The sequence below is a fragment of the Mus musculus genome, chromosome 15, assembly GCF_000001635.26.
Source record: "Mus musculus strain C57BL/6J chromosome 15, GRCm38.p6 C57BL/6J".
NCBI classification, from domain to species: domain Eukaryota; kingdom Metazoa; phylum Chordata; class Mammalia; order Rodentia; family Muridae; genus Mus; species Mus musculus.
This window is the reverse complement of record NC_000081.6, coordinates 37,458,168-37,478,796: the sequence shown is the minus strand read 5'-3', so window position 1 is coordinate 37,478,796 and position 20,629 is coordinate 37,458,168. Positions and strand designations below refer to the sequence as shown.

General features: G+C 41.7%; 1 protein-coding gene across 32 annotated transcripts in view; it reads left to right on the top strand.

Moving 5' to 3' along the window:
- Ncald (neurocalcin delta) overlaps window positions 1-20,629 on the top strand; it is a 426,345-nt gene that overhangs the window by 313,723 nt on the left and 91,993 nt on the right. For 2 of the 32 annotated variants that reach the window (NM_001170868.1, NM_001170867.1), the window contains exon 1: window positions 19,415-19,580. The exons of 27 other annotated variants lie outside the window; for them this stretch is intronic. The gene's annotated coding sequence lies outside the window, so the exon portion shown is untranslated. Of the gene's footprint in view, window positions 1-19,414; window positions 19,581-19,664; window positions 19,778-20,210; window positions 20,309-20,629 lie in introns of those variants that run through there. 3 more of the 32 variants (XM_030248656.1, XM_006520113.4, NM_001359842.1) reach the window with 3 other exon arrangements.

Here is a 20,629-nt window from a genome sequence, read left to right as displayed (position 1 = left end):
TGGGGCATTCCTGTGACAACCTGACCATGTTTTGGGGATGACTGTGGAAGGACTTTGGAACTTTGGGCTTAAAGATCCAATCGTTGTTAAGAGCTCTGTCAGATGTTGTGTAGGAGCTTGGAAGATAATGTTGAGAACAGTGCAGAAGATGGAGGTCTGGCTTGTGAAATTTCAGAGGGAAAATTAAAGACTCTTTTCAGGGCCATTGCTGTTTTGATTGTGAAGATTCTGTAGTTCTGGTTAGCTAGGGCTGAAGAAACAGCTGTGATTAACAAGATATCAGAACTACTAAAGCAAAAACTTTGCATTACTGGGACTATTGATGCTGGCTAGCTGGAGCTAAAAAATTAGTGGTGATTAAGAAGAGACTAGCATGGTTGAGGTAACATCTTCTGGGAAGTGTTTTCTGAAAGCACAAAGAAGCTGTGTTCCAGAGATGGCCAAGGTTGTACTCCTGCTGCAGCGGGACTTGATAATGTGTAAGGGTCACCCAGATGGTACTGATTTTGAAGGCATGAAGGGGTCACGCAGAGCAGCTGAGGCTCGGCACTGTAAGAGGCCATGGAAGGCCATTGGTGAAGGTGCAGCCTCAGTTGCAATTGATGGCCCAGGACTAAAGGGGTCATGCAGTGTTTTGGAGATGCCAGAACCAAGAGCAGCAGCAGCAGTGGAGTACAGGCATCTGAAGCCTAGAGGACGACACATGTGCTACAAAGGGCCTGGCTGGAGAAGTGACCCAAGCCCTTAGAGGAGCCCAGAAGATCGTGAGTTGGATCCCAGACATTGGACAGTTGGAGATTGATTTTTGCTTTTGATTGTGACTGTGCCCTCATATTTTCCCTCATGAAGGAAGAAACTATTTTAGTGGAGCCCACAGTTAAGAGACTTTTAATTGTAAAAAGACTTTGGATTTTAAAAGAGATGGATATTTTAAAGAGATTGAAAATTTAAGAATATGTAAAGACTGTGGGACGTTTAAAGTTATTTAGACCTTGGGGATAAATAAGAATGTAAGGGCTGAGGCTTACTAGTCATATGTTTGTGTGTCAAGTTAACAAGGGGTCAATTGTACTGGCTAGTTTTGTGTCAACTTGACACAGCTGGAGTTATCACAGAGAAAGGAGCTTCAGTTGAGGAAATGTCTCCATGAGATCAAACTGTAAGGCATTTTCTCAATTAGTGATCAAGGGGGAAAGGCCCTTTGTGGGTGGTGCCATCTCTGGGCTGGTAGTCTTGGGTTCTGTAAGAGAGCAGGCTGAGCAAGCCAGGGGGAGCAAGCCAGGGGAAGCAAGCCAGTAAGGAACATCCCTCCATGGCTTCTGCATCAGCTCCTGCTTCCTGACCTGTTTGAGCTCCAGTCCTGACTTCCTTGGTGATAAACAGCAGTATGGAATTGTAAGATGAATAAACCCTTTCCTCCCCAACTTGCTTCTTGGTCATGATGTTTGTGCAGGAATAGAAACCCTGACTAAGACAAGGGGTGTGGACAATTTTAATTTATTTATATTACTGTGTGCTGATTGCAGAAGGCAAGCTTTTACTCAGGCATTCCTGTGCATGCCAGCAGTGTGCCTTGACCAGCTCTCTCTGCATTACTTCCCTTGGGTTTCTAGAGCTTCCGGTTTATTGTTGAATATCTGTGCTTGCCCTCACTTGTTCCTAACGTAAGAGAAAATGTTTACTCTTCTCTCTGAAGTATGGGTTTATGTAAACGTTTGCCATGGTAACAAACTTGAATGACTGTAGTGTATAATCCTTTGTGCATATACTTAAGGATTACATTTCTCAACACTTCATTACGAATTTCTTTGTATTGTCATAGACTTTGGTATCAGAATACTACCATTTTCCTAGAGTAAACTGAAGTATTTTTGTGTTTGTTTGCCTGGGATTTTTTTTTTTAGGAGGTTGTGTACAATTAGTGTCAAGTCTTTCTCTGTTCCTTGAGAATTCTCTTGTAGTTCTGGAATTTTCTCATAGAGTAAGTACAAAATTATTATTTCAATTTTGTCAATAGTTCAAATCGTGTATTTATTCTGGATAAGTTTGGATGGTTTTCATTTTTCAAAAAATGAGTCATTTTTTCCTAAATTATTAATTTTATAGTTGTAACATTGGCCACATCTACATAATGACTCTGTAGTGACACCTTTCATGATGATGTCTGTCACCCGAATTTTCCCCTTTAATGTTGATAAAACCTGTTTTAAATAGCTAGCTTGTTCTCAATTTTGTTACTTCTATTTTCAATTATTTTTATTTCTGTTCTTTTATTAACATCCATCTGCCTAGGTCCAATATATCTTTTTTCTTTCTTTTTATTTTGATTTTTGGGGTTTTTTTTTTTTGTGATGGCTATTTTTTTATTAGATATTTTCTTTATTTACATTTCAAATGTTATCCCCTTTCCTGGTTTCCCCTCTGAAAATCCCCTATCCCACCCCCCTCCCCCTGCTCCCCAATCCACCCACACCTACTTCCTGGCCCTGGCATTCCCCTACACTGGGGCATAGAGCCTTCACAGGACCAAGGTCCTCTCCTCCCATTGATGACTGACTAGGCCATCCTCTGCTATATATGCAGCTGGAGCCATAAGTCCCACCATGGCTCTGTGATTGGTGGTTTAGTCCCTGGGAGCTCTGGGGTTACTGGCTAGTTCATATTGTTGTTCCTCCTATGGGGATGCAAAACCCTTCAGCTCCTTGGGTCCTTTCTCTAGCTCCTTCATTGGGGACCCTGAGCTCAGTCCAATGGATGACTGTGAGCATCCACTTCTGTATTTGTCAGGCACTGGCAGAGCCTCTCAGGAGACAGTCATATCAGGCTTCTGTCAGCAAGCACTTGTTGGCATCCACAATAGTGTCTGGGTTAGGTGACTGTATATGGGATGGATCCCCAGGTGAGGCAATCTCTGGATGGTCATTCTCTCAGTCTCTGCTCCACACTTTGTCTCTGTAATGCCTTCCATGGTTATTTTGTTCCCCCTTCTAAGAAGGATTGAAGTATCCACACTTTGGTCTCCCTTCTTGAGTTTCATGTGGTTTGTGAATTGTATCGGGTATTCCGAGCTTCTGGGCTAATATCCACTTATCAGAGAGTACATACAGTGTGTGTTCTTTTGTGATTGGGTTACCTTACTCAAGATGATATTTTCAGGTTCCATCCATTTACCTGTGAATTTCATGAAGTCATTGTTTTTAATAGCTGAGTAGTACTCCATTGGTTGAATATACCACATTTTCTGTACCATTCCTCTGTTGAGGGACATCTGGGTTCTTTCAGCTTCTGGCTATTATAAATAAGGCTGCTATGAACATAGTGGAGCATGTGCCCTTATTACAAGTTGGAGCATCTTCTGGGTATATGCCCAGGATTAGTCTTGCTGGGTCCTCAGGTAGTAAGTACTATGTCCAATTTTCTGAGGAACCACCAAACTGATTCCCAGAGTGGTTGTACCAGCTTGCGATCCCACCAGCAATGGAGGAGTGTTCCTCTTTCTCCACAATCTCACCAGCATCTGCTGTCACCTGAGTTTTTGACCTTAGCCATTCTGACTGGGGTGAGGTGGAATCTCAGGGTTGCGAAAACTATTCTCAACAATGAAAGACCTGGTGGAATCACCATCCCTGACCTCAAGCTGTACAAGACCTCAAGAGCAATTGTGAAAAAAAACAAACAAACAAAAAAAAAAAACTGTATGGTATTGGTACAGTGACAGGCAGGTAGATCAATGGAATAGAATTGAAGACCCAGAAATGAATCCACACACCTATGTTTACTTGACAAAGGAGCTAAAACCATCCAGTGGAAAAGGATAGCATTTTCAAGGAATGGTGCTGGAGGTTAGCATGTAGAAGAATTCGAATTAATTCATTCTTATCTCCTTGTAAAACGATCAAGTCCAAGTGGATCAAGGACCTTCACATAAAACCAGACACACTGAATCTAATAGAAGAGAAAGTGGGGAAGAGCCTCAAGCACATGGGTACAGGGGAAATTTTCCTGAATAGAACACCAATAGCTTATGCTCTAAGATCAAGAATTGGCAAATGGGACTTCATAAAATTGCAAAGCTTCTATAAGGCAAAGGACACTGTCAATAGGACAAAATGGCAACCAACAGATTGGGAAAAGATCTTAACCAATCCTACATCTGATAGAGGGCTAATATCCAATATATACAAAGAACTCAAGAAGTTAGACTCCAGAGAACCAAATAACCCTAGCCCAGCAGTGGTGGCACAGGTCTTTAATCCCAGCACTTGGGAGGCAGAGGCAGGCAAATTTCTGAGCTCGAGGCCAGCCTGGTCTACAGAGTGAGTTCTAGGACAGCCAGGGCTACACAAAGAAACCCTGTCTTGAAAAAAATGGGGTGCAGAGCTAAACAATTCTCAACTGAGAAATACCAAATGGCTGAGAAGCACCTAAAGAAATGTTCAACATCCTTAGTCATCAGGGAAATGTAAATCAAAACAACCCTGGCTTTTGGCTTTTGATTTTTGTTTTTTGGCCTTTGGCTTTTGGAGACAGAGTTTCTCTGTGTAACCTTGGCTGGCTCTATAGACCAGGCTGGCCTTGAACTCAGAGATCCACCTGCCTTTGCCTCCCGAGTGCTGGAATTAAAGGTATGAGCCACTATGCCCAGCTATCTTGCTCATCTTAGACACTGAAAAATAGATTATAGTAGGAGATTTTACTTCTCTAATCTTTTCTTTTAGTGATGTGCTTTTTTTCCATCATCGTATTGAGCTCACCACACACTATACACACACACAAAACATACTACACACACACCACACATATATACCACACACACAGTACACACACACACCACACACACAGTACACACACATACCACACATACTACAAACATATACCACACACACTATACACACACCACACACAGGACACAAATATACCACATATACTACACACACTATACACACACAGAGAATGTTGTGATTTCATTTTCAGTTGAGTTTTAAAATTTTGTTTTAAAAATTGTCTTTCTATTAAACTCGTGGATTATTTTCAAAGCATGCTATCCCAGTTTCCACATATTTGGAGGTTTCTTCTGTTGATCTTGTTCTTGATTTTCACTGTGAGTCCACCATGGTCAGAGAACCACCTTTATAATTTTAATTTGTTTACGTTAACTTTGTGGCTCTGGGGTGGTGTCTTTGCAGTGGCTTTTTGGCTGTGTAGGAAGAGCATGCGCCTGCGGTTAGAGTCGCGCCCTGACCAGTGCTGGTTCAACCCCATCGGCTGACGGTGTTGAGGTGCTTCCTAAGTTTCCGTGCTTGTTCATGTCTTTCCTTCTTCCAACTAAAGATAAAGAGACATTGTCGTCTCTTACAGATGGGAACATTATCTCCGTGGCAGAGACCTGAGAAGGGAGAGGCTTAGCACACCTAAGACCTGGTTCACTTTCAGTACTGAAAGGGAGCAGAGAGACTCGAACTGTAATTGTGGGGTCACCTGTTCTTCTTTCAATTCTTCAGGGTTTTACTTCAAATATTTTGCACGGCTGTTGCTTGGTGCATATGTATTTAGAATAATAATATTTAGAATATGGTGGTTGAAACTTTTATGATTATGTCATGGCTATCTTTGTCTCTGAGAATTTAAATAAGATTTAAATGTGTCTTTATTAACACTTATACACCCACTCTTGCTTTCTCAATTAGTGTTTGCAAAATGTATCCTTTTCCATCTTTTGGAAGTAAAACTTCACCATGCACCAACAACTGTATTTGAAGCAGGTTTCTTGTAGACCTATTATTTCTGGCTTCTTTTTTGAAAAGTATAATCAGTTCATTTCTATCTTGTAAATGATATAGTTGCACCATTGATATTTAATATGGTTATTAATATTGCAAAGATTGAGTCCTCCATTGACCTTTCATTTTCTGTTTTCTATGGTTCTAGTTGGTTGTTTTCTGAACCTTCAGTGACTTGCTAAATGCTGCTCATTGTGATTCACTGAATGTTGTAAGCGCATCTCTACCTGTAGCCTTCTTATGGACCATCCCATACACTCTACAGGCATGACAATGTTGTAAGTACATCTCTAACTGTAGCCTTTTTATGGACCGTTCCATACAATAAACAACATGACTCCTCACACACTACTGTGTTCTCCTCCTCTTCCCAATCCTGGCATGAAGAAACTTCATGTCCTCACATTTTCTTATTAGTGTAAATATTCCCTGTATATGTATTTAGAATAAGAGCAGACAGTGTTTTGATTGTTTCCCATGCCAAGCAATTTACAAAACAAGTAGAGAGAAGTCTATTACATTAGCTGTATTTTGATTTCTGTATTCTTTCTTCCTTTGTGACATGCCAGGATTCCTTGTCAAGCTTTCTCTTCTGATTAATGAGTCTCTTGTAGTCATTCTTCTATGGTAAGCCTATGAGTGACAAGTTATTTCAGTTTCTTAACCATTTGAGTGTGCCTTAACTTCATTTTTATTACTAAAAAATATTTTTTCTGAATATAATATTCTGAACCGAGTCATTTTCTTCCAGCAACTGAAAATGTACTATGTCCTTATCACTTCCGTGTTTCTCAGAAGTTGGCTGTCACTTTAATTGTGTCTTCTTATAGATGAGGTACCATAGCTCTCTAGCTACTTTTAAGATATTTTTTAATTTGGCTTTAGTTTTCAGAATCTTAATTATGGTGTGTCTTGGTCCTACTAGGTATGGGTGGTCCTATTTTTAAGTTTTGTTTTTGTCTTCTTGAATTTTTAAAGTTCTTATTCCTGCAAAATTTAAGACATGTTTAATTATCATGTGTTTAGTTAGCCACACCCGCTTCCTTCTCTATAGAAGATTCTGAGGCTGTAGCCATTAGACCTATGTGTGTAATCTCACAGGTCTGGAACAGGGTTCTTCTTCTTAATCTGCACTTACATTGGAAACAGAATTCTTGTTTTTTTTTTAAAGGACATTTTGTGTACACACACACACACGCACGTACGTACGCACGCACGCACACGCGCGCACACACACACAAACATACCCATATGATTCAATTAGCTCTTATTTTCTTACACGAGTAATTTCAAAGTTTATTGTTCTATTACCTTTGGGGGAGGGGGATGAGACAAGTTCTTATTACATAGCCCTGGCTGGCCTAGAGCTCACTCTGTAGACCAGGCTGGCCTTCTACAGAAAGACTTACCTGCCGCTGCCTCCCCAGTGCCATCATGACTGGCATATCTTTTTTTTTTTTTAACTTATAAAAGCAAGCATTTAATTTGGATTACAGTTTCATGGGACTAGGTTCTATGACATTGGAGCAATAGAACAGCTTACAGCTCACATTTTGATCCACATCCACAAGGCAGAGAGAGTACTTGGGGTTGAAGGAGTTTTTTGAAACCTCAAATCCAACCTATAATGACACACCTCCAACAAGGCCACACCTCCTAATCCTTCCCAAACATTTCGACCAACCAGGGATAAAGCATTCAGATAAAAGAGTCAAACCCGTTCAAACCACTGCAGTCCTATTCCTTGGTGACCAAATTCCTATTCAGAGTGTCCTTCTCTAAGCCTATATCCTGAAATGTACTCCCTACTCTCACTTGTCAAAGCTTTAGAGTTATAGTTTCAACATTGAACTTTTTGATGCATTGAAGTTGATTTGTGTGGAGGGTGAGAGAAGTATAAAGTTTTATTCTTCTACACATAGGTATCCAGTTTTTCCAAAGCCATTCGTTAAAGATGCTGTCTTTCCTCCAGTATATTTTTTTCCTCTTATTTTTTTTTATTACGTATTTTCCTCAATTACATTTCCAATGCTATCCCAAAAGTGTCCCACACCCCCCCCACTCCCCTACCCACCCATTCCCATTTTTTGGCCCTGGTGTTCCCCTGTACTGGGGCATATAAAGTTTGCCTGTCCAGTGGGCCTCTCTTTCCAGTGATGGCCGACTAGGCCATCTTTTGATACATATGCAGCTAGAGTCAAGAGCTCCAGGGTACTGGTTAGTTCATAATGTTGCACCTACAGGGTTGCAGATCTCTTTAGCTCCTTGGATACTTTCTCTAGCTCCTCCATTGGGGGCCCTGTGATCCATCCAATAGTTGACTGTGAGCATCCACATCTGTGTTTGTTAGGCCCCGGCCTAGTCTCACAAGAGACGGCTATATTACGGTCCTTGCACCAAACGCTTGCTAGTGTATGCAATGGTGTCATCGTTTGGAGGCTAATTATGGGATGGATCCCTGGATATGGCAGTCTCTTGATGGTCCATCCTTTTGTCTCAGCTCCAAACTTTGTCTCTGTAACTCCTTCCATAGGTGATTGTTTCCAATTCTAAGAAGGGGCAAAGTGTCCACACTTTGGTCTTCATTCTTCTTCAGTTTCATGTGTTTTGCAAATTGTACCTTATATCTCACTATATTAAGTTTCTGGGCTAATATCCACTTATCAGTGAGTACATATTATTTGAGTTCTTTTGTGATTGTGTTACCTCACTCAGGATGATGCCCTCCAGGTCCAACCATTTGCCTAGGAATTTCATAAATTCATTCTTTTTAATAGCTGAGTAGTACTCCATTGTGTAAATGTACCACATTTTTTGTATCCATTCCTCTGTTGAGGGGCATCTGGGTTCTTTCCAGCTTCTGGCTATAAATAAGGCTGCTATGAACATAGTGGAGCATGTGTCCTTCTTACCGGTTGGGACATCTTCTGGATATATGCCCAGGAGAGGTATTGCGGGATCTTCTGGTAGTACTATGTCCAATTTTCTGAGGAACCGCCAGACTGATTTCCAGAGTGGTTGTACAAGCTTGCAATCCCACCAACAATGGAGGAGTGTTCCTCTTTCTCCACAGCCTCTCCAGCATCTGCTGTCACCTGAATTTTTGATCTTAGCCATTCTGACTGGTGTGAGGTGGAATCTCAGGGTTGTTTTGATTTGCATTTCCCTGATGATTAAGGATGTTGAACATTTTTTCAGGTGCTTCTCTGCCATTCGGTATTCCTCAGGTGAGAATTCTTTGTTCAGTTCTGAGCCCCATTTTTTAATGGGGTTATTTGATTTTCTGGAGTCCACCTTCTTGAGTTCTTTATATATATTGGATATTAGTCCCCTATCAGATTTAGGATAGGTAAACATCCTTTCCCAATCTGTTGGTGGTCTTTTTGTCTTATTGACGGTGTCTTTTGCCTTACAGAAGCTTTGCAGTTTCATGAGGTCCCATTTGTCAATCCTCGATCTTACAGCACAAGCCATTGCTGTTCTATTCAGGAATTTTTCCCCTGTGCCCATATCTTCAAGGCTTTTCCCCACTTTCTCCTCTATAAGTTTCAGTGTCTGGTTTTATGTGAAGTTCCTTGATCCACTTAGATTTGACCTTAGTACAAGGAGATAGGAATGGATCGATTTGCATTCTTCTACATGATAACAACCAGTTGTGCCAGCACCATTTGTTGAAAATGCTGTCTTTCTTCCACTGGATGGTTTTAGCTCCCTTGTCGAAAATCAAGTGACCATAGGTGTGTGGGTTCATTTCTGGGTCTTCAATTCTATTCCATTGGTCTACTTGTCTGTCACTATACCAGTACCATGCAGTTTTTATCACAATTGCTCTGTAGTAAAGCTTTAGGTCAGGCATGGTGATTCCACCAGAGGTACTTTTGTCCTTGAGAAGAGTTTTTGCTATCCTAGGTTTTTTGTTATTCCAGATGAATTTACAGATTGCTCTTTCTAATTCGTTGAAGAATTGAGTTGGAATTTTGATGGGGATTGCATTGAATCTGTAGATTGCTTTTGGCAAGATAGCCATTTTTACAATGTTGATCCTGCCAATCCATGAGCATGGGAGATCTTTCCATCTTCTGAGATCTTCTTTAATTTCTTTCTTCAGAGACTTGAAGTTTTTATCATACAGATCTTTCACTTCCTTAGTTAGAATCACGCCAAGATATTTTATATTATTTGTGACTATTGAGAAGGGTGTTGTTTCCCTAATTTCTTTCTCAGCCTGTTTATTCTTTGTGTAGAGAAAGGCCATTGACTTGTTTGAGTTAATTTTATATCCAGCTACTTCACTGAAGCTGTTTATCAGCTTTAGGAGTTCTCTGGTGGAATTTTTAGGGTCACTTATATATACTATCATATCATCTGCAAAAAGTGATATTTTGACTTCCTCTTTTCTAATTTGTATCCCCTTGATCTCCTTTTGTTGTCGAATTGCTCTGGCTAATACTTCCAGTACTATGTTGAAGAGGTAGGGAGAAAGTGGGCAGCCTTGTCTAGTCCCTGATTTTAGTGGGATTGCTTCCAGCTTCTCACCATTTACTTTGATGTTGGCTACTGGTTTGCTGTAGATTGCTTTTATCATGTTTAGGTATGGGCCTTGAATTCCTGATCTTTCCAAGACTTTTATCATGAATGGGTGTTGGATCTTGTCAAATGCTTTTTCTGCATCTAACAAGATGATCATGTGGTTTTTGTCTTTGAGTTTGTTTATATAATGGATTATATTGATGGATTTTCGTATATTAAACCATCCCTGCATCCCTGGAATAAAACCTACTTGGTCAGGATGGATGATTGCTTTAATGTGTTCTTGGATTCGGTTAGCAAGAATTTTATTGAGGATTTTTGCATCGATATTCATAAGAGAAATTGGTCTGAGGTTCTCTATCTTTGTTGGGTCTTTCTGTGGTTTAGGTATCAGAGTAATTGTGGCTTCATAAAATGAGTTGGGTAGAGTACCTTCTACTTCTATTTTGTGAAATAGTTTGTGCAGAACTTAGATCTTCTTTGAAGGTCTGATAGAACTCTGCACTAAACCCGTTTGGTCCTGCGCTTTTTTTGGCTGGGAGACTATTAATGACTGCTTCTATTTCTTTAGGAGATATGGGACTGTTTAGATCGTTAATTTGATCCTGATTTAACTTTGGTACCTGGCATCTGTCTAGAAATTTGTCCATTTCGTCCAGGTTTTCCAGTTTTGTTGAGTATAGCCTTTTGTAGAAGGATCTGATGGTGTTTTGGATTTCTTCAGGTTCTGTTGTTATGTCTCCCTTTTCATTTCTGATTTTGTTAATTAGGATGTTGTCCCTATGCCCTCTAGTGAGTCTAACTAAGGGTTTATCTATCTTGTTGATTTTCTCAAAGAACCAACTCCTCGTTTGGTTAATTCTTTGAATAGTTCTTCTTGTTTCCACTTGGTTGATTTCACCCCTGAGTTTGATTATTTCCTGCATTCTACTCCTCTTGGGTGAATTTTCTTCCTTTTTTTCTAGAGCTTTTAGATGTGTTGTCAAGCTGCTAGTGTGTGCTCTCTCCAGTTTCTTCTTGGAGGCACTCAGAGCTATGAGTTTCCCTCTTAGAAATGCTTTCATTGTGTCCCATAGGTTTGGGTACGTTGTGGCTTCATTTTCATTAAACTCTAAAAAGTCTTTAATTTCTTTCTTTATTCCTTCCTTGACCAAGGTATCATTGAGAAGAGTGTTGTTCATTTTCCACGTGAATGTTGGCTTTCCATTATTTATGTTGTTATTGAAGATCAGCCTTAGGCCGTGGTGGTCTGATAGGATGCATGGGACAATTTCAATATTTTTGTATATGTTGAGGCCTGTTTTGTGACCAATTATATGGTCAATTTTGGAGAAGGTCCCGTGAGGTGCTGAGAAGAAGGTATATCCTTTAGTTTTAGGATAAAATGTTCTGTAGATATCTGTCAGATCCATTTGTTTCATAACTTCTGTTAGTTTCACTGTGTCCCTGTTTAGTTTCTGTTTCCACGATCTGTCTATTGATGAAAGTGGTGTGTTGAAGTCTCCCACTATTATTGTGTGAGGCGCAATGTGTGCTTTGAGCTTTACTAAAGTGTCTTTAATGAATGTGGCTGCCCTTGCATTTGGAGCATAGATATTCAGAATTGATAGGTCCTCTTGGAGGAATTTACCTTTGATGAGTATGAAGTGTCCCTCCTTGTCTTTTTTGATAACTTTGGGTTGGAAGTCGATTTTATCCGATATTAGAATGGCTACTCCAGCTTGTTTCTTCAGACCATTTGCTTGGAAAATTGTTTCCCAGCCTTTCACTCTGAGGTAGTGTCTGTCTTTTTCCCTGAGATGGGTTTCCTGTAAGCAGCAGAATGTTGGGTCCTATTTGTGTAGCCAGTCTGTTAGTCTATGTCTTTTTATTGGGGAATTGAGTACATTGATATTAAGAGATATTAAGGAAAAATAAGTGTTGCTTCCTTTTATTTTTGTTGTTAGAGTTGGCATTCTGTTCTTGTGGCTGTCTTCTTTTTGGTTTGTTGAGGGGTTACTTTCTTGCTTTTTCTAGGGCGTGATTTCCGTCCTTGTATTGGTTTTTTCCTGCTATTATCCTTTGAAGGGCTGGATTCATGGAAAGATAATGTGTGAATTTGGTTTTGTCATGGAATACTTTGGTTTCTCCATCTATGGTAATTGAGAGTTTGGCCGGGTATAGTAGCCTGGGCTGGCATTTGTGTTCTCTTAGTGTCTGTATAACATCTGTCCAGGCTCTTCTGGCTTTCATAGTCTCTGGTGAAAAGTCTGGTGTAATTCTGATAGGCCTGCCTTTATATGTTACTTGACCTTTCTCCCTTACTGCTTTTAGTATTCTCTCTTTATTTAGTGCATTTGTTGTTCTGATTATTATGTGTCGGGAGGAATTTCTTTTCTGGTCCAGTCTATTTAGAGTTCTGTAGGCTTCTTGTATGTTCATGGGCATGTCATTCATTAGGTTTGGGAAGTTTTCTTCTATAATTTTGTTGAAGATATTTGCCAGCCCTTTAAGTTGAGAATCTTCATTCTCATCAACTCCTATTATCCGTAGGTTTGGTCTTCTCATTGTGTCCTGGATTTCCTGGATGTTTTGAGTTAGGATCTTTTTGCGTTTTGTATTATCTTTGATTGTTGTGCCGATGTTCTCTATGGAATCTTCTGCACCTGAGATTCTCTCTTCCATCTCTTGTATTCTGTTGCTGATGCTCGCATCTATGGTTCCAGATTTCTTTCCTAGGGTTTCTATCTCCAGCGTTGCCTCACTTTGGGTTTTCTTTATTGTTCTACTTCCCTTTTTAGGTCTAGTATGGTTTTGTTCATTTCCAACACCTGTTTGAATGTGCTTTCCTGTTTTTCTATAAGGACTTCTACCTGTTTGGTTGTGTTTTCCTGTTTTTTTTTAAGGACTTGTAATTCTTTAGCAGTGTTCTCTTGTATTTCTTTAAGTGAGTTATTAAAGTTCTTCTTGATGTCTTCTATCATCATCATGAGATATGCTTTTAAATCCGGGTCTAGCTTTTCGGTTGTGTTGGGGTGCCCAGGACTAGGTGGCGTGGGAGTGCTGCGTTATGATGATGGTGAGCGGTCTTGATTTCTGTTAGTAGGATTCTTACGTTTGCCTTTTGCCATCTTGTATTCTCTGGAGCTAGTTGTTATAGTTGTCTCTGGTTAGAACTTGTTCCTCAAGTGATTATGTTAGCCTCTATCAGCAGACCTGGGAGACTAGTTCTATCCTTAGTTTCAGTGGTCAGAGTACTCTCTGCAGGCAAGCTCTCCTCTTGCAGGGAAGGTGCCCAGATATCTGGTGTTTGAACCTGCCTCCTGGCAGAAGTTGTGTTCCACTCACCAGAGGCTTTAGGATCCCGTGGCGGATCCTGTGTGGGTCCTTGCGGGTGTCCGCAGAATCCCCGGGCCAGAGACCACGGTGCAGCAGTGGGCCGGAAGGGCCTGGCATATCTTTAGAGTTTAACAGCCTTCACTTTGTATAGGATTTACACAGCCTGATTTTTGTTTTGTTTTGGCTTTTTCTGTGCATTTTGGAGAACTTCTCACCCACTTGTCTTTCAAGATCTTTCTATATTTTCGCTCCTTCCCTTCCTCCTTCCAGTTATACGTTTTCCTTTTCAAGCAGACTCAGCAGTCTTCCTTGTTCTCTGTAGATTCCAGACTTTAAGTTCTGATCACACTCCATTCAGGTTAGACACGGGCTGCTGTTTTCTCAAGTATCTTCTATCCTCCAAACAGACTTATAATGTCCTTTCTTTTTCAGGTGTACATTTTAAATGGGGAAGAGCTTGTTTCTTAACTATTTAGCTTTGATATGTGTGCTTTCTCAGAATTTGTTCTAGAGGAGTTATTTTGTATTTTTAAATTGTGTGTGGGGGTTTCTCCATGTATGTGCAGTGCCTACAGAGCCTGCGCTGGACTTACAGGTGAGTGTAGGCCGCCTTTCACAGATGCTGGGAGCTGAAACTTACTGGGTCCTCGTAGCTACTGAGCTGTTTCTCCAGCTCCCTTCCTCGCTTTCGCATGGAGAACTCCCTGTCTTGTTTTTATTTCCTTCTACATGTTAAGTGTGCTCAGGCCCTTCTTGTTAGACTGTAGACATGTCGCCTGTGGGCCTGTCTACAGTTCCCGTTGTTTCCATTATAGACCTTGGTTTGGTAGAAGGTATCCTTGGATGCTTGGGGAGCCTTAAATTGATCTGGAAATGATGTGTGAAGTGTTTCAGAGGCCCTGGTGTTATCTGAATAAAGAGATGGGATTGTAATAAAGACAGGGATGATATGCTCCAGAGGGAAATGAGAATGGGGGAAATTACTTTAATGAAATTAGATATTATGGTAATTTGGTGGTGGGCCTTGGCCCTGTGAGGCCTTATTTGCCTTCTGTTAATTTTAGGATTTAATCTCTAATTTATGGTACCTGAAAACTTAAGCTATTCACCATGTTCCGACTACTGGAAGATCTAAACTTCCTTTTGTGTCCTGGGCCTATCGGAATCAAGTCTGTGCCTTGGTTTAGCACTGTGAATCCCTCCTTCCTGAGCTTTTCTGGTAGGCCCCTCAGACCTAGCAAACGCTTGGTGGGAAAAGCAGGTCAGATGCTGGGATTTCTTCTCTTTGGTCCTGTTTGCTCGTGTGTGTGTGTGTGTGTGTGTGGTTTTTTGTTTTGTTTTGTTTTGTTTTTTTAGTTTCTGAGCATTTTTAAAAACTCCACATCACTTGAGAGTCCAATCACTGGGGTTGGGAGATGTCTGAATGGGTAAGTATGTTCACAGCACACACACACACACACACACACACACACACACACACACTTAGAAAAGGCCCAAAAACAGTTATATGTGTAACCCCAACTCTTGGAGAGAAGGCAGGGAAAGAGTGGAGTCTGCTGGGGCTTGCTGGCTGCCAGCCTAACTGACAATCAAGCTCCAAGGCTCTGTAGGAGACCCTGCCTCAAGGGAATAAGGCAGTAAGCAAGAGAGGATGCTGTGTCATCTCCTGGTCTTCCTGTGCACACATGAACACCTGGCTGAGGTGGCTGAGTCCTGAATGCAGAACCCTTGTGGGGTGTTCTCTGTGAATGAGCTGGCATCTTGCTTTTAGACTTCCCAGACTCTACAACTATGCAATAGTCACCTGTTATTTATAAGCAGGTGTGTTATTGGTATTTAGTTTTTACCGCACAAGCAGACCAAGACATTCTGTTTTTCTTCTATCGTCGATCTTGAACTTAAAGCTGCCTTTGTAACTCTGTAAGGTCTTTCAAGCACGTTTTCTTTCTTTCTTTTTTTTTAATATTTTTTTTTATTACGTATTTTTCTCAATTACATTTCCAATGCTATCCCAAAAGTCCCCCATACCCTTCTACCCACCCATTCCCACTTTTTGGCCCTGGCGTTCCCCTGTACTGGGGCATATAAAGTTTGCGTGTCCAATGGGCCTTTCTTTCCAGTGATGGCCGACTAGGCCATCTTTTGATACATATGCAGCTAGAGTCACGAGCTCTGGGGTACTGGTTAGTTCATAATGTTGTTCCACCTATAGGGTTGCAGATCTCTTTAGCTCCTTGGATACTTTCTCTAGCTCCTCCATTGGGGGCCCTGTGATCCATCCAATAGCTGACTGTGAGCATCCTCTTATGTGTTCAAGCACGTTTTCAAAACAATGGGTGTTACTGTTACCTCTGTGATAACATTGCTTGAATACATGCTAGTTCTAGTTCGAATGCTAGGAAGCAAATCCCCAGTGCCTGTGGCTACACGTGTGAGCCCACCGTGGTCACCATGACGTGGGGATCATTTTATTGTTAATCTTTTCACTGTCTCACCTTACTCATCTTCCTTCATCCAAATCTTCCTCATTTTATTTTTCCCTGTGTCTTATTACTCCTAGAACAAAGCTAGATAAAGACTCTACAATTCCTGGATGCTGAAAATCTTTCTCCCCCTCATAAAAAAAATTAAAACTAGGAGCCTATAATTCATTTGATAGAGTACTCTGCATCGATCACAAGGACCTGGGTTTGATACCAGTGGCAGACCCAGTAAGGAATGTCAGCATATAACTTACTCGTGACTTAGCTAGGGTTAGATTGATTTACTTGGAACCATCCATTGTTAGAAGATTTCGTGAGAACTCAACACTTTTGTCTTCTGTTTTTCCCTTCTGCCTCATTGGTTGTAGAGGGCTCACAGAAAGCCTCTCTTCCATGTTATTTGAAAAAGAAAAGCATCTTGTGTTCCTGTTGCTCCGCATTCTTTCCCTAATCCATGAGTCATCCGTGAGCCCTTGCTGTGCCTGGGCTCTGTTCTAACCACTGGCATCATAAAAATAAGACTCCTGCCCTGAAGGTCTTCAGACGAGCATCCGAGCTGGGCAGATAAACAAGAGCTGGCAGACACATTGAGCCCCTGCCCTGTGGCAGGTGTCCAAATTGTATCATCTATTTCCCTTGTAATTCAACAACCTTGTCATGTGGGCACTGCTGCTAGGGGCACTTTTATAACTTGACCAAGGTCCAATCATAAGAGATAAGATTTGAGGCAGAGAGCTGCAAGAATAGATACAGAGCCTCCCACTGATGCTAAGACAGTAGAGGCCCTGACATCACTGCCTAGCAGTATTGGGGGGTTTCGGGCTGACTAGAATTATCTCCTCACAGCTCAAAGCATGTGCTAGTTGATGCACGCGAAGCTCATTCAGTGGCATTTACCCCGTGTTGCTGGCAAAACAGTCAGAATAATAATAGTTGGACCTGCCTTCGTTTGTGGCAAGTAAAATTATCAGGGAGACCTGTGTTTGAGTGCATATTTTAAAAACAGGTGAGTCATTTTAACCTCAAAAATGACCTGGCATTCAGAAAAAAGAGATGACACATATTCAGTGTAAGGCAGTGTCGTGGGCGAAGGCGCTTGTGTGCTGCCTGTTACCTTAAACTAATTAGCCAAATGTCTGAGCTCCAAGGAGATCATGCTATGGTTTTAACCCTACAGAAGACTGCTCCCTTCCTTATATGTAAGCAAAAAACTCAATCCTATGTGGTTTACAGAGGAGAATGGGTGGCTGAGGGTTGGGTGCATGCTACAGGAAATAGGTCTACGTACACACATCTTCTAGTGGTGAATAACGGTCCAGTGGTTACCTAACCTGCCAGCAATTTAAACCTAAGTCTATGTACAGTGAAGCATACTTATAAACATGATAGGAGACTCAGAATAAACAAATTTGTTTAAAGTATTGAAATGTAGAGGTTCTGAGAATGTCTTGCTTCAGAGGACACCACCTACTGGTAGAGGGTGACATTGCAGTTTTATTTTCTTGATATTAAACTGAATAAAATGGAGAAACGATTGACAAGGCAGCATAGCTTCAGAGCCTGGGCTAAGTCAAGTCAGGCAGCCAGCAGGGAGAACTTGATCCCTGGACACCTACACTTCCCTTCCTACACCTTCCTCCCTCCCAGCCCAGAGCAAGGACCCACACTCCTAAACAGAGAACCAGAATTATATGTAGAACACAAGTCTAGAAAATAGACCTGTTGCTTAAGTCTGCCCCTTATAAGGCATTCAAACCAATTTGCACAGACACTGGGTTCAGCTGCTGTCATTCTAACAAGTAGGTCCATTCCTGACTGTCTTCAGTCTGAAAGTAAAGAATCTAACTTTACACTTTGCCTTTACATTTGCCACGGTACAACCAATAGCATCAGAAAAATAACTTCCAATAAAAACCCATTCTCTCTCTTCATTGGAGCTAGCATGGAAGATGGAATGGGGGAACGGGATGCTTCTGTGGCCAAGCAGATAGGCCATTAGTCCTGTGAAAGATCAGCTTCTATTCTACTGAAGACAGAGTCACAGAACAAAACCAGTTGGCCACAGAGTCACTCATATCTCATAGTGTGTGTATGCACACATGTGTGAGTGTGTTACACATATGAATATGAGTGTGTGCATGCATTTATGTGTGTGTGCACATGTTTGTATGCTTGCACGTGCAGGCGCAGTGTGTGTGTGTGTGCGTGTGCGTGTGTGTGTGACTGTGTCTGTGTATAGTCCTAATGACCCAGGCACACCACCTCTTTCTTCTCCCCACCTTTCAGCTCCTTTGTTTTTTGAATGAGTCCACATTTTCTAAATGGGTTTTTCATAATGCCTTCCTATGGGTTTTACTCAATTTTGTTTAATTGGCTTCCTGTTAATTAAGAATGAGAACGAACTGGGTCATAAGCACTCACACAGAGCTAAAGATCAGCTAACGTGTCCCTGAAGGCAATGAAGCTGTAATTTGGGAACAGGTGGGCTGCACTGTTGACTCCTCTGTGGTAGGGAGATTCCATCTGTGGGATGCCGAACCAGTCACTCAACATGAAACTCCCTCAGTCCGTTATGGACCAGAGAATCGTGGGAGGGTAGAGTGTGGGACCTGCGGAGGGGTCTGGCCCCTTTTCTCATCATCTCCAGGTCCTTCTAAAGTTGTGCCCTTGTGGAAGTGTTCTGGTCATCATTTTTGCAAGGAATCTTAGGTGGCATGCGACTTGGCTTTATCTACCCTGCTTTTTGCAGCATGCTTCCTTCCTGTCAGGCTCCTTCAGCCACACCATCTTTCATCGGCATGCTCTCGGGACACCGATGAGGATTCAGTTTCAAGAATATACAGTTTTTCCACCAACAATCTCTTGAAAGCTGTTTTCTCTCAGTTTATTTAGAGGGGAATTTAATTCACTAAGAAAACCACCTCATGAATGTTTTCAGCTTCTTTTTTTGACTGGAGGGGGAGGGGCTCTGTGCTGTGATAGTAAGACTAAGGGTCACAGCATGCATTTTCTGGCAACCAGAGAAAGGACAAGCAGGCTTTAATGATGAAAGTTGCAGGCACTCGTGAGTCACAACTTTGAGGGTTGAAATTATCTGCCGGGCACTGTTCACAATGGTTTTGCAATCCATGTGTATACATACATGCACACACAGATATGCACACACACGAGCACACACATCAGTGACAGATGACCTATTGAAATAATTTCAGAGCCAGTCTGTGGTTGCTACGACAACCAATGCTCTCTTGGCTTTTATCTGGCCATGTGACAGGGACTTTGACGTCAGCCAGAGGCAGAGTCTGTGGCTGAGTCCGCACAGTCAAAGGCTTGTGAGAATCTGGTGGATGCTGGACCTTGCTGCTGCTGCTGCCGCCGCCGCCGCTGTTGCTGTCCCTACAGCTGTGGTTGTTGCTTCCCAGGGGCTGCAGGAGCATGGACTACTAAACCCCCACTTCTTCAGCGTGAGGTAATCGGTTTGCTTTATACACAGGAGTTACGTGGTTTCACAGCCCCTGATGGTTTTCCCTCCCCTCTTAACCTCCTACAACTTTGCCTTCAAGAGCAGTTACTGACGAACGGAGCCAAAGAATGTGAAGCAGCTTCCAGTCACGAATTTCAGGCAGTCTCTGGAACTTGGTTAAATTTGGATTAGTGTTCCATGAAGTAGGTTAAAATGTAATCTTTCTTGCGCAATGCTTGCTAACATACATTATTTAGAAATTCTCATTTTGCAGCGTGAGCCAAATTTGCTCCCTTGAATTCTAGGAATCCCTCCTTCAGTGTTGTTTGGGGTCTGGTAACTCCAGCACCGCCTTGGAGGGAGCAGCTAACTTTTCCTTGTTGCTGCTGCTGATTCTGCGTCAGCCCACAGCAGTCTGGAATTTGGTTTCTACCTCATTTGCAGCATGTATAATTAGCAACAATGGGAACCGTGAGAAAAGACTCTAGACTTTGAAAGTTGTGGTTATTATTGTAAAGGGGGCTTTTGGTACTCTGTAAATAAGAGGGGAACTGTCAACAGCTTCCTGTTTAGAGAAAAGAATCTGCAATATGCCAAGGAAGTCGGGGTGGAACCTTTATGTGTGTGCGTGTGGTTGTTTTGTGGGTGTTACTGTGAAGTGCTATTTTGTGGCTCGCTCTCTCTGAAAACCCTGGTGAAGAGGAGGGACTGACTGGCCTTTTCTAAGGAGTCCTGTAAGCTGGTTCTGATCTTTATTCTTAAAAGTAATTATCTTGAGAAGAAACTAGCCTGGAACTAAATATGCATTGATGTGAGGTCTTCCCTAACTGAAATGTAGATTGAGGATGCTCGATAAAAATTTGCTCCAGGTCTTGTGTGAGTGATTTGGTAACTGATGAGCAAGGATTGCTCCGGCTGTTGTGTGTGCATTGCTGTGGTTCTGCTAGCTCCTTCTGCAGCTCCAAGTTTCAAGGAAACCTCAGGTTCTGAAGCAAACAGAAGCCTAGATGGATAAACAGGTTTCTAGATCTTACAGATTTAACAGAAACGAGGCG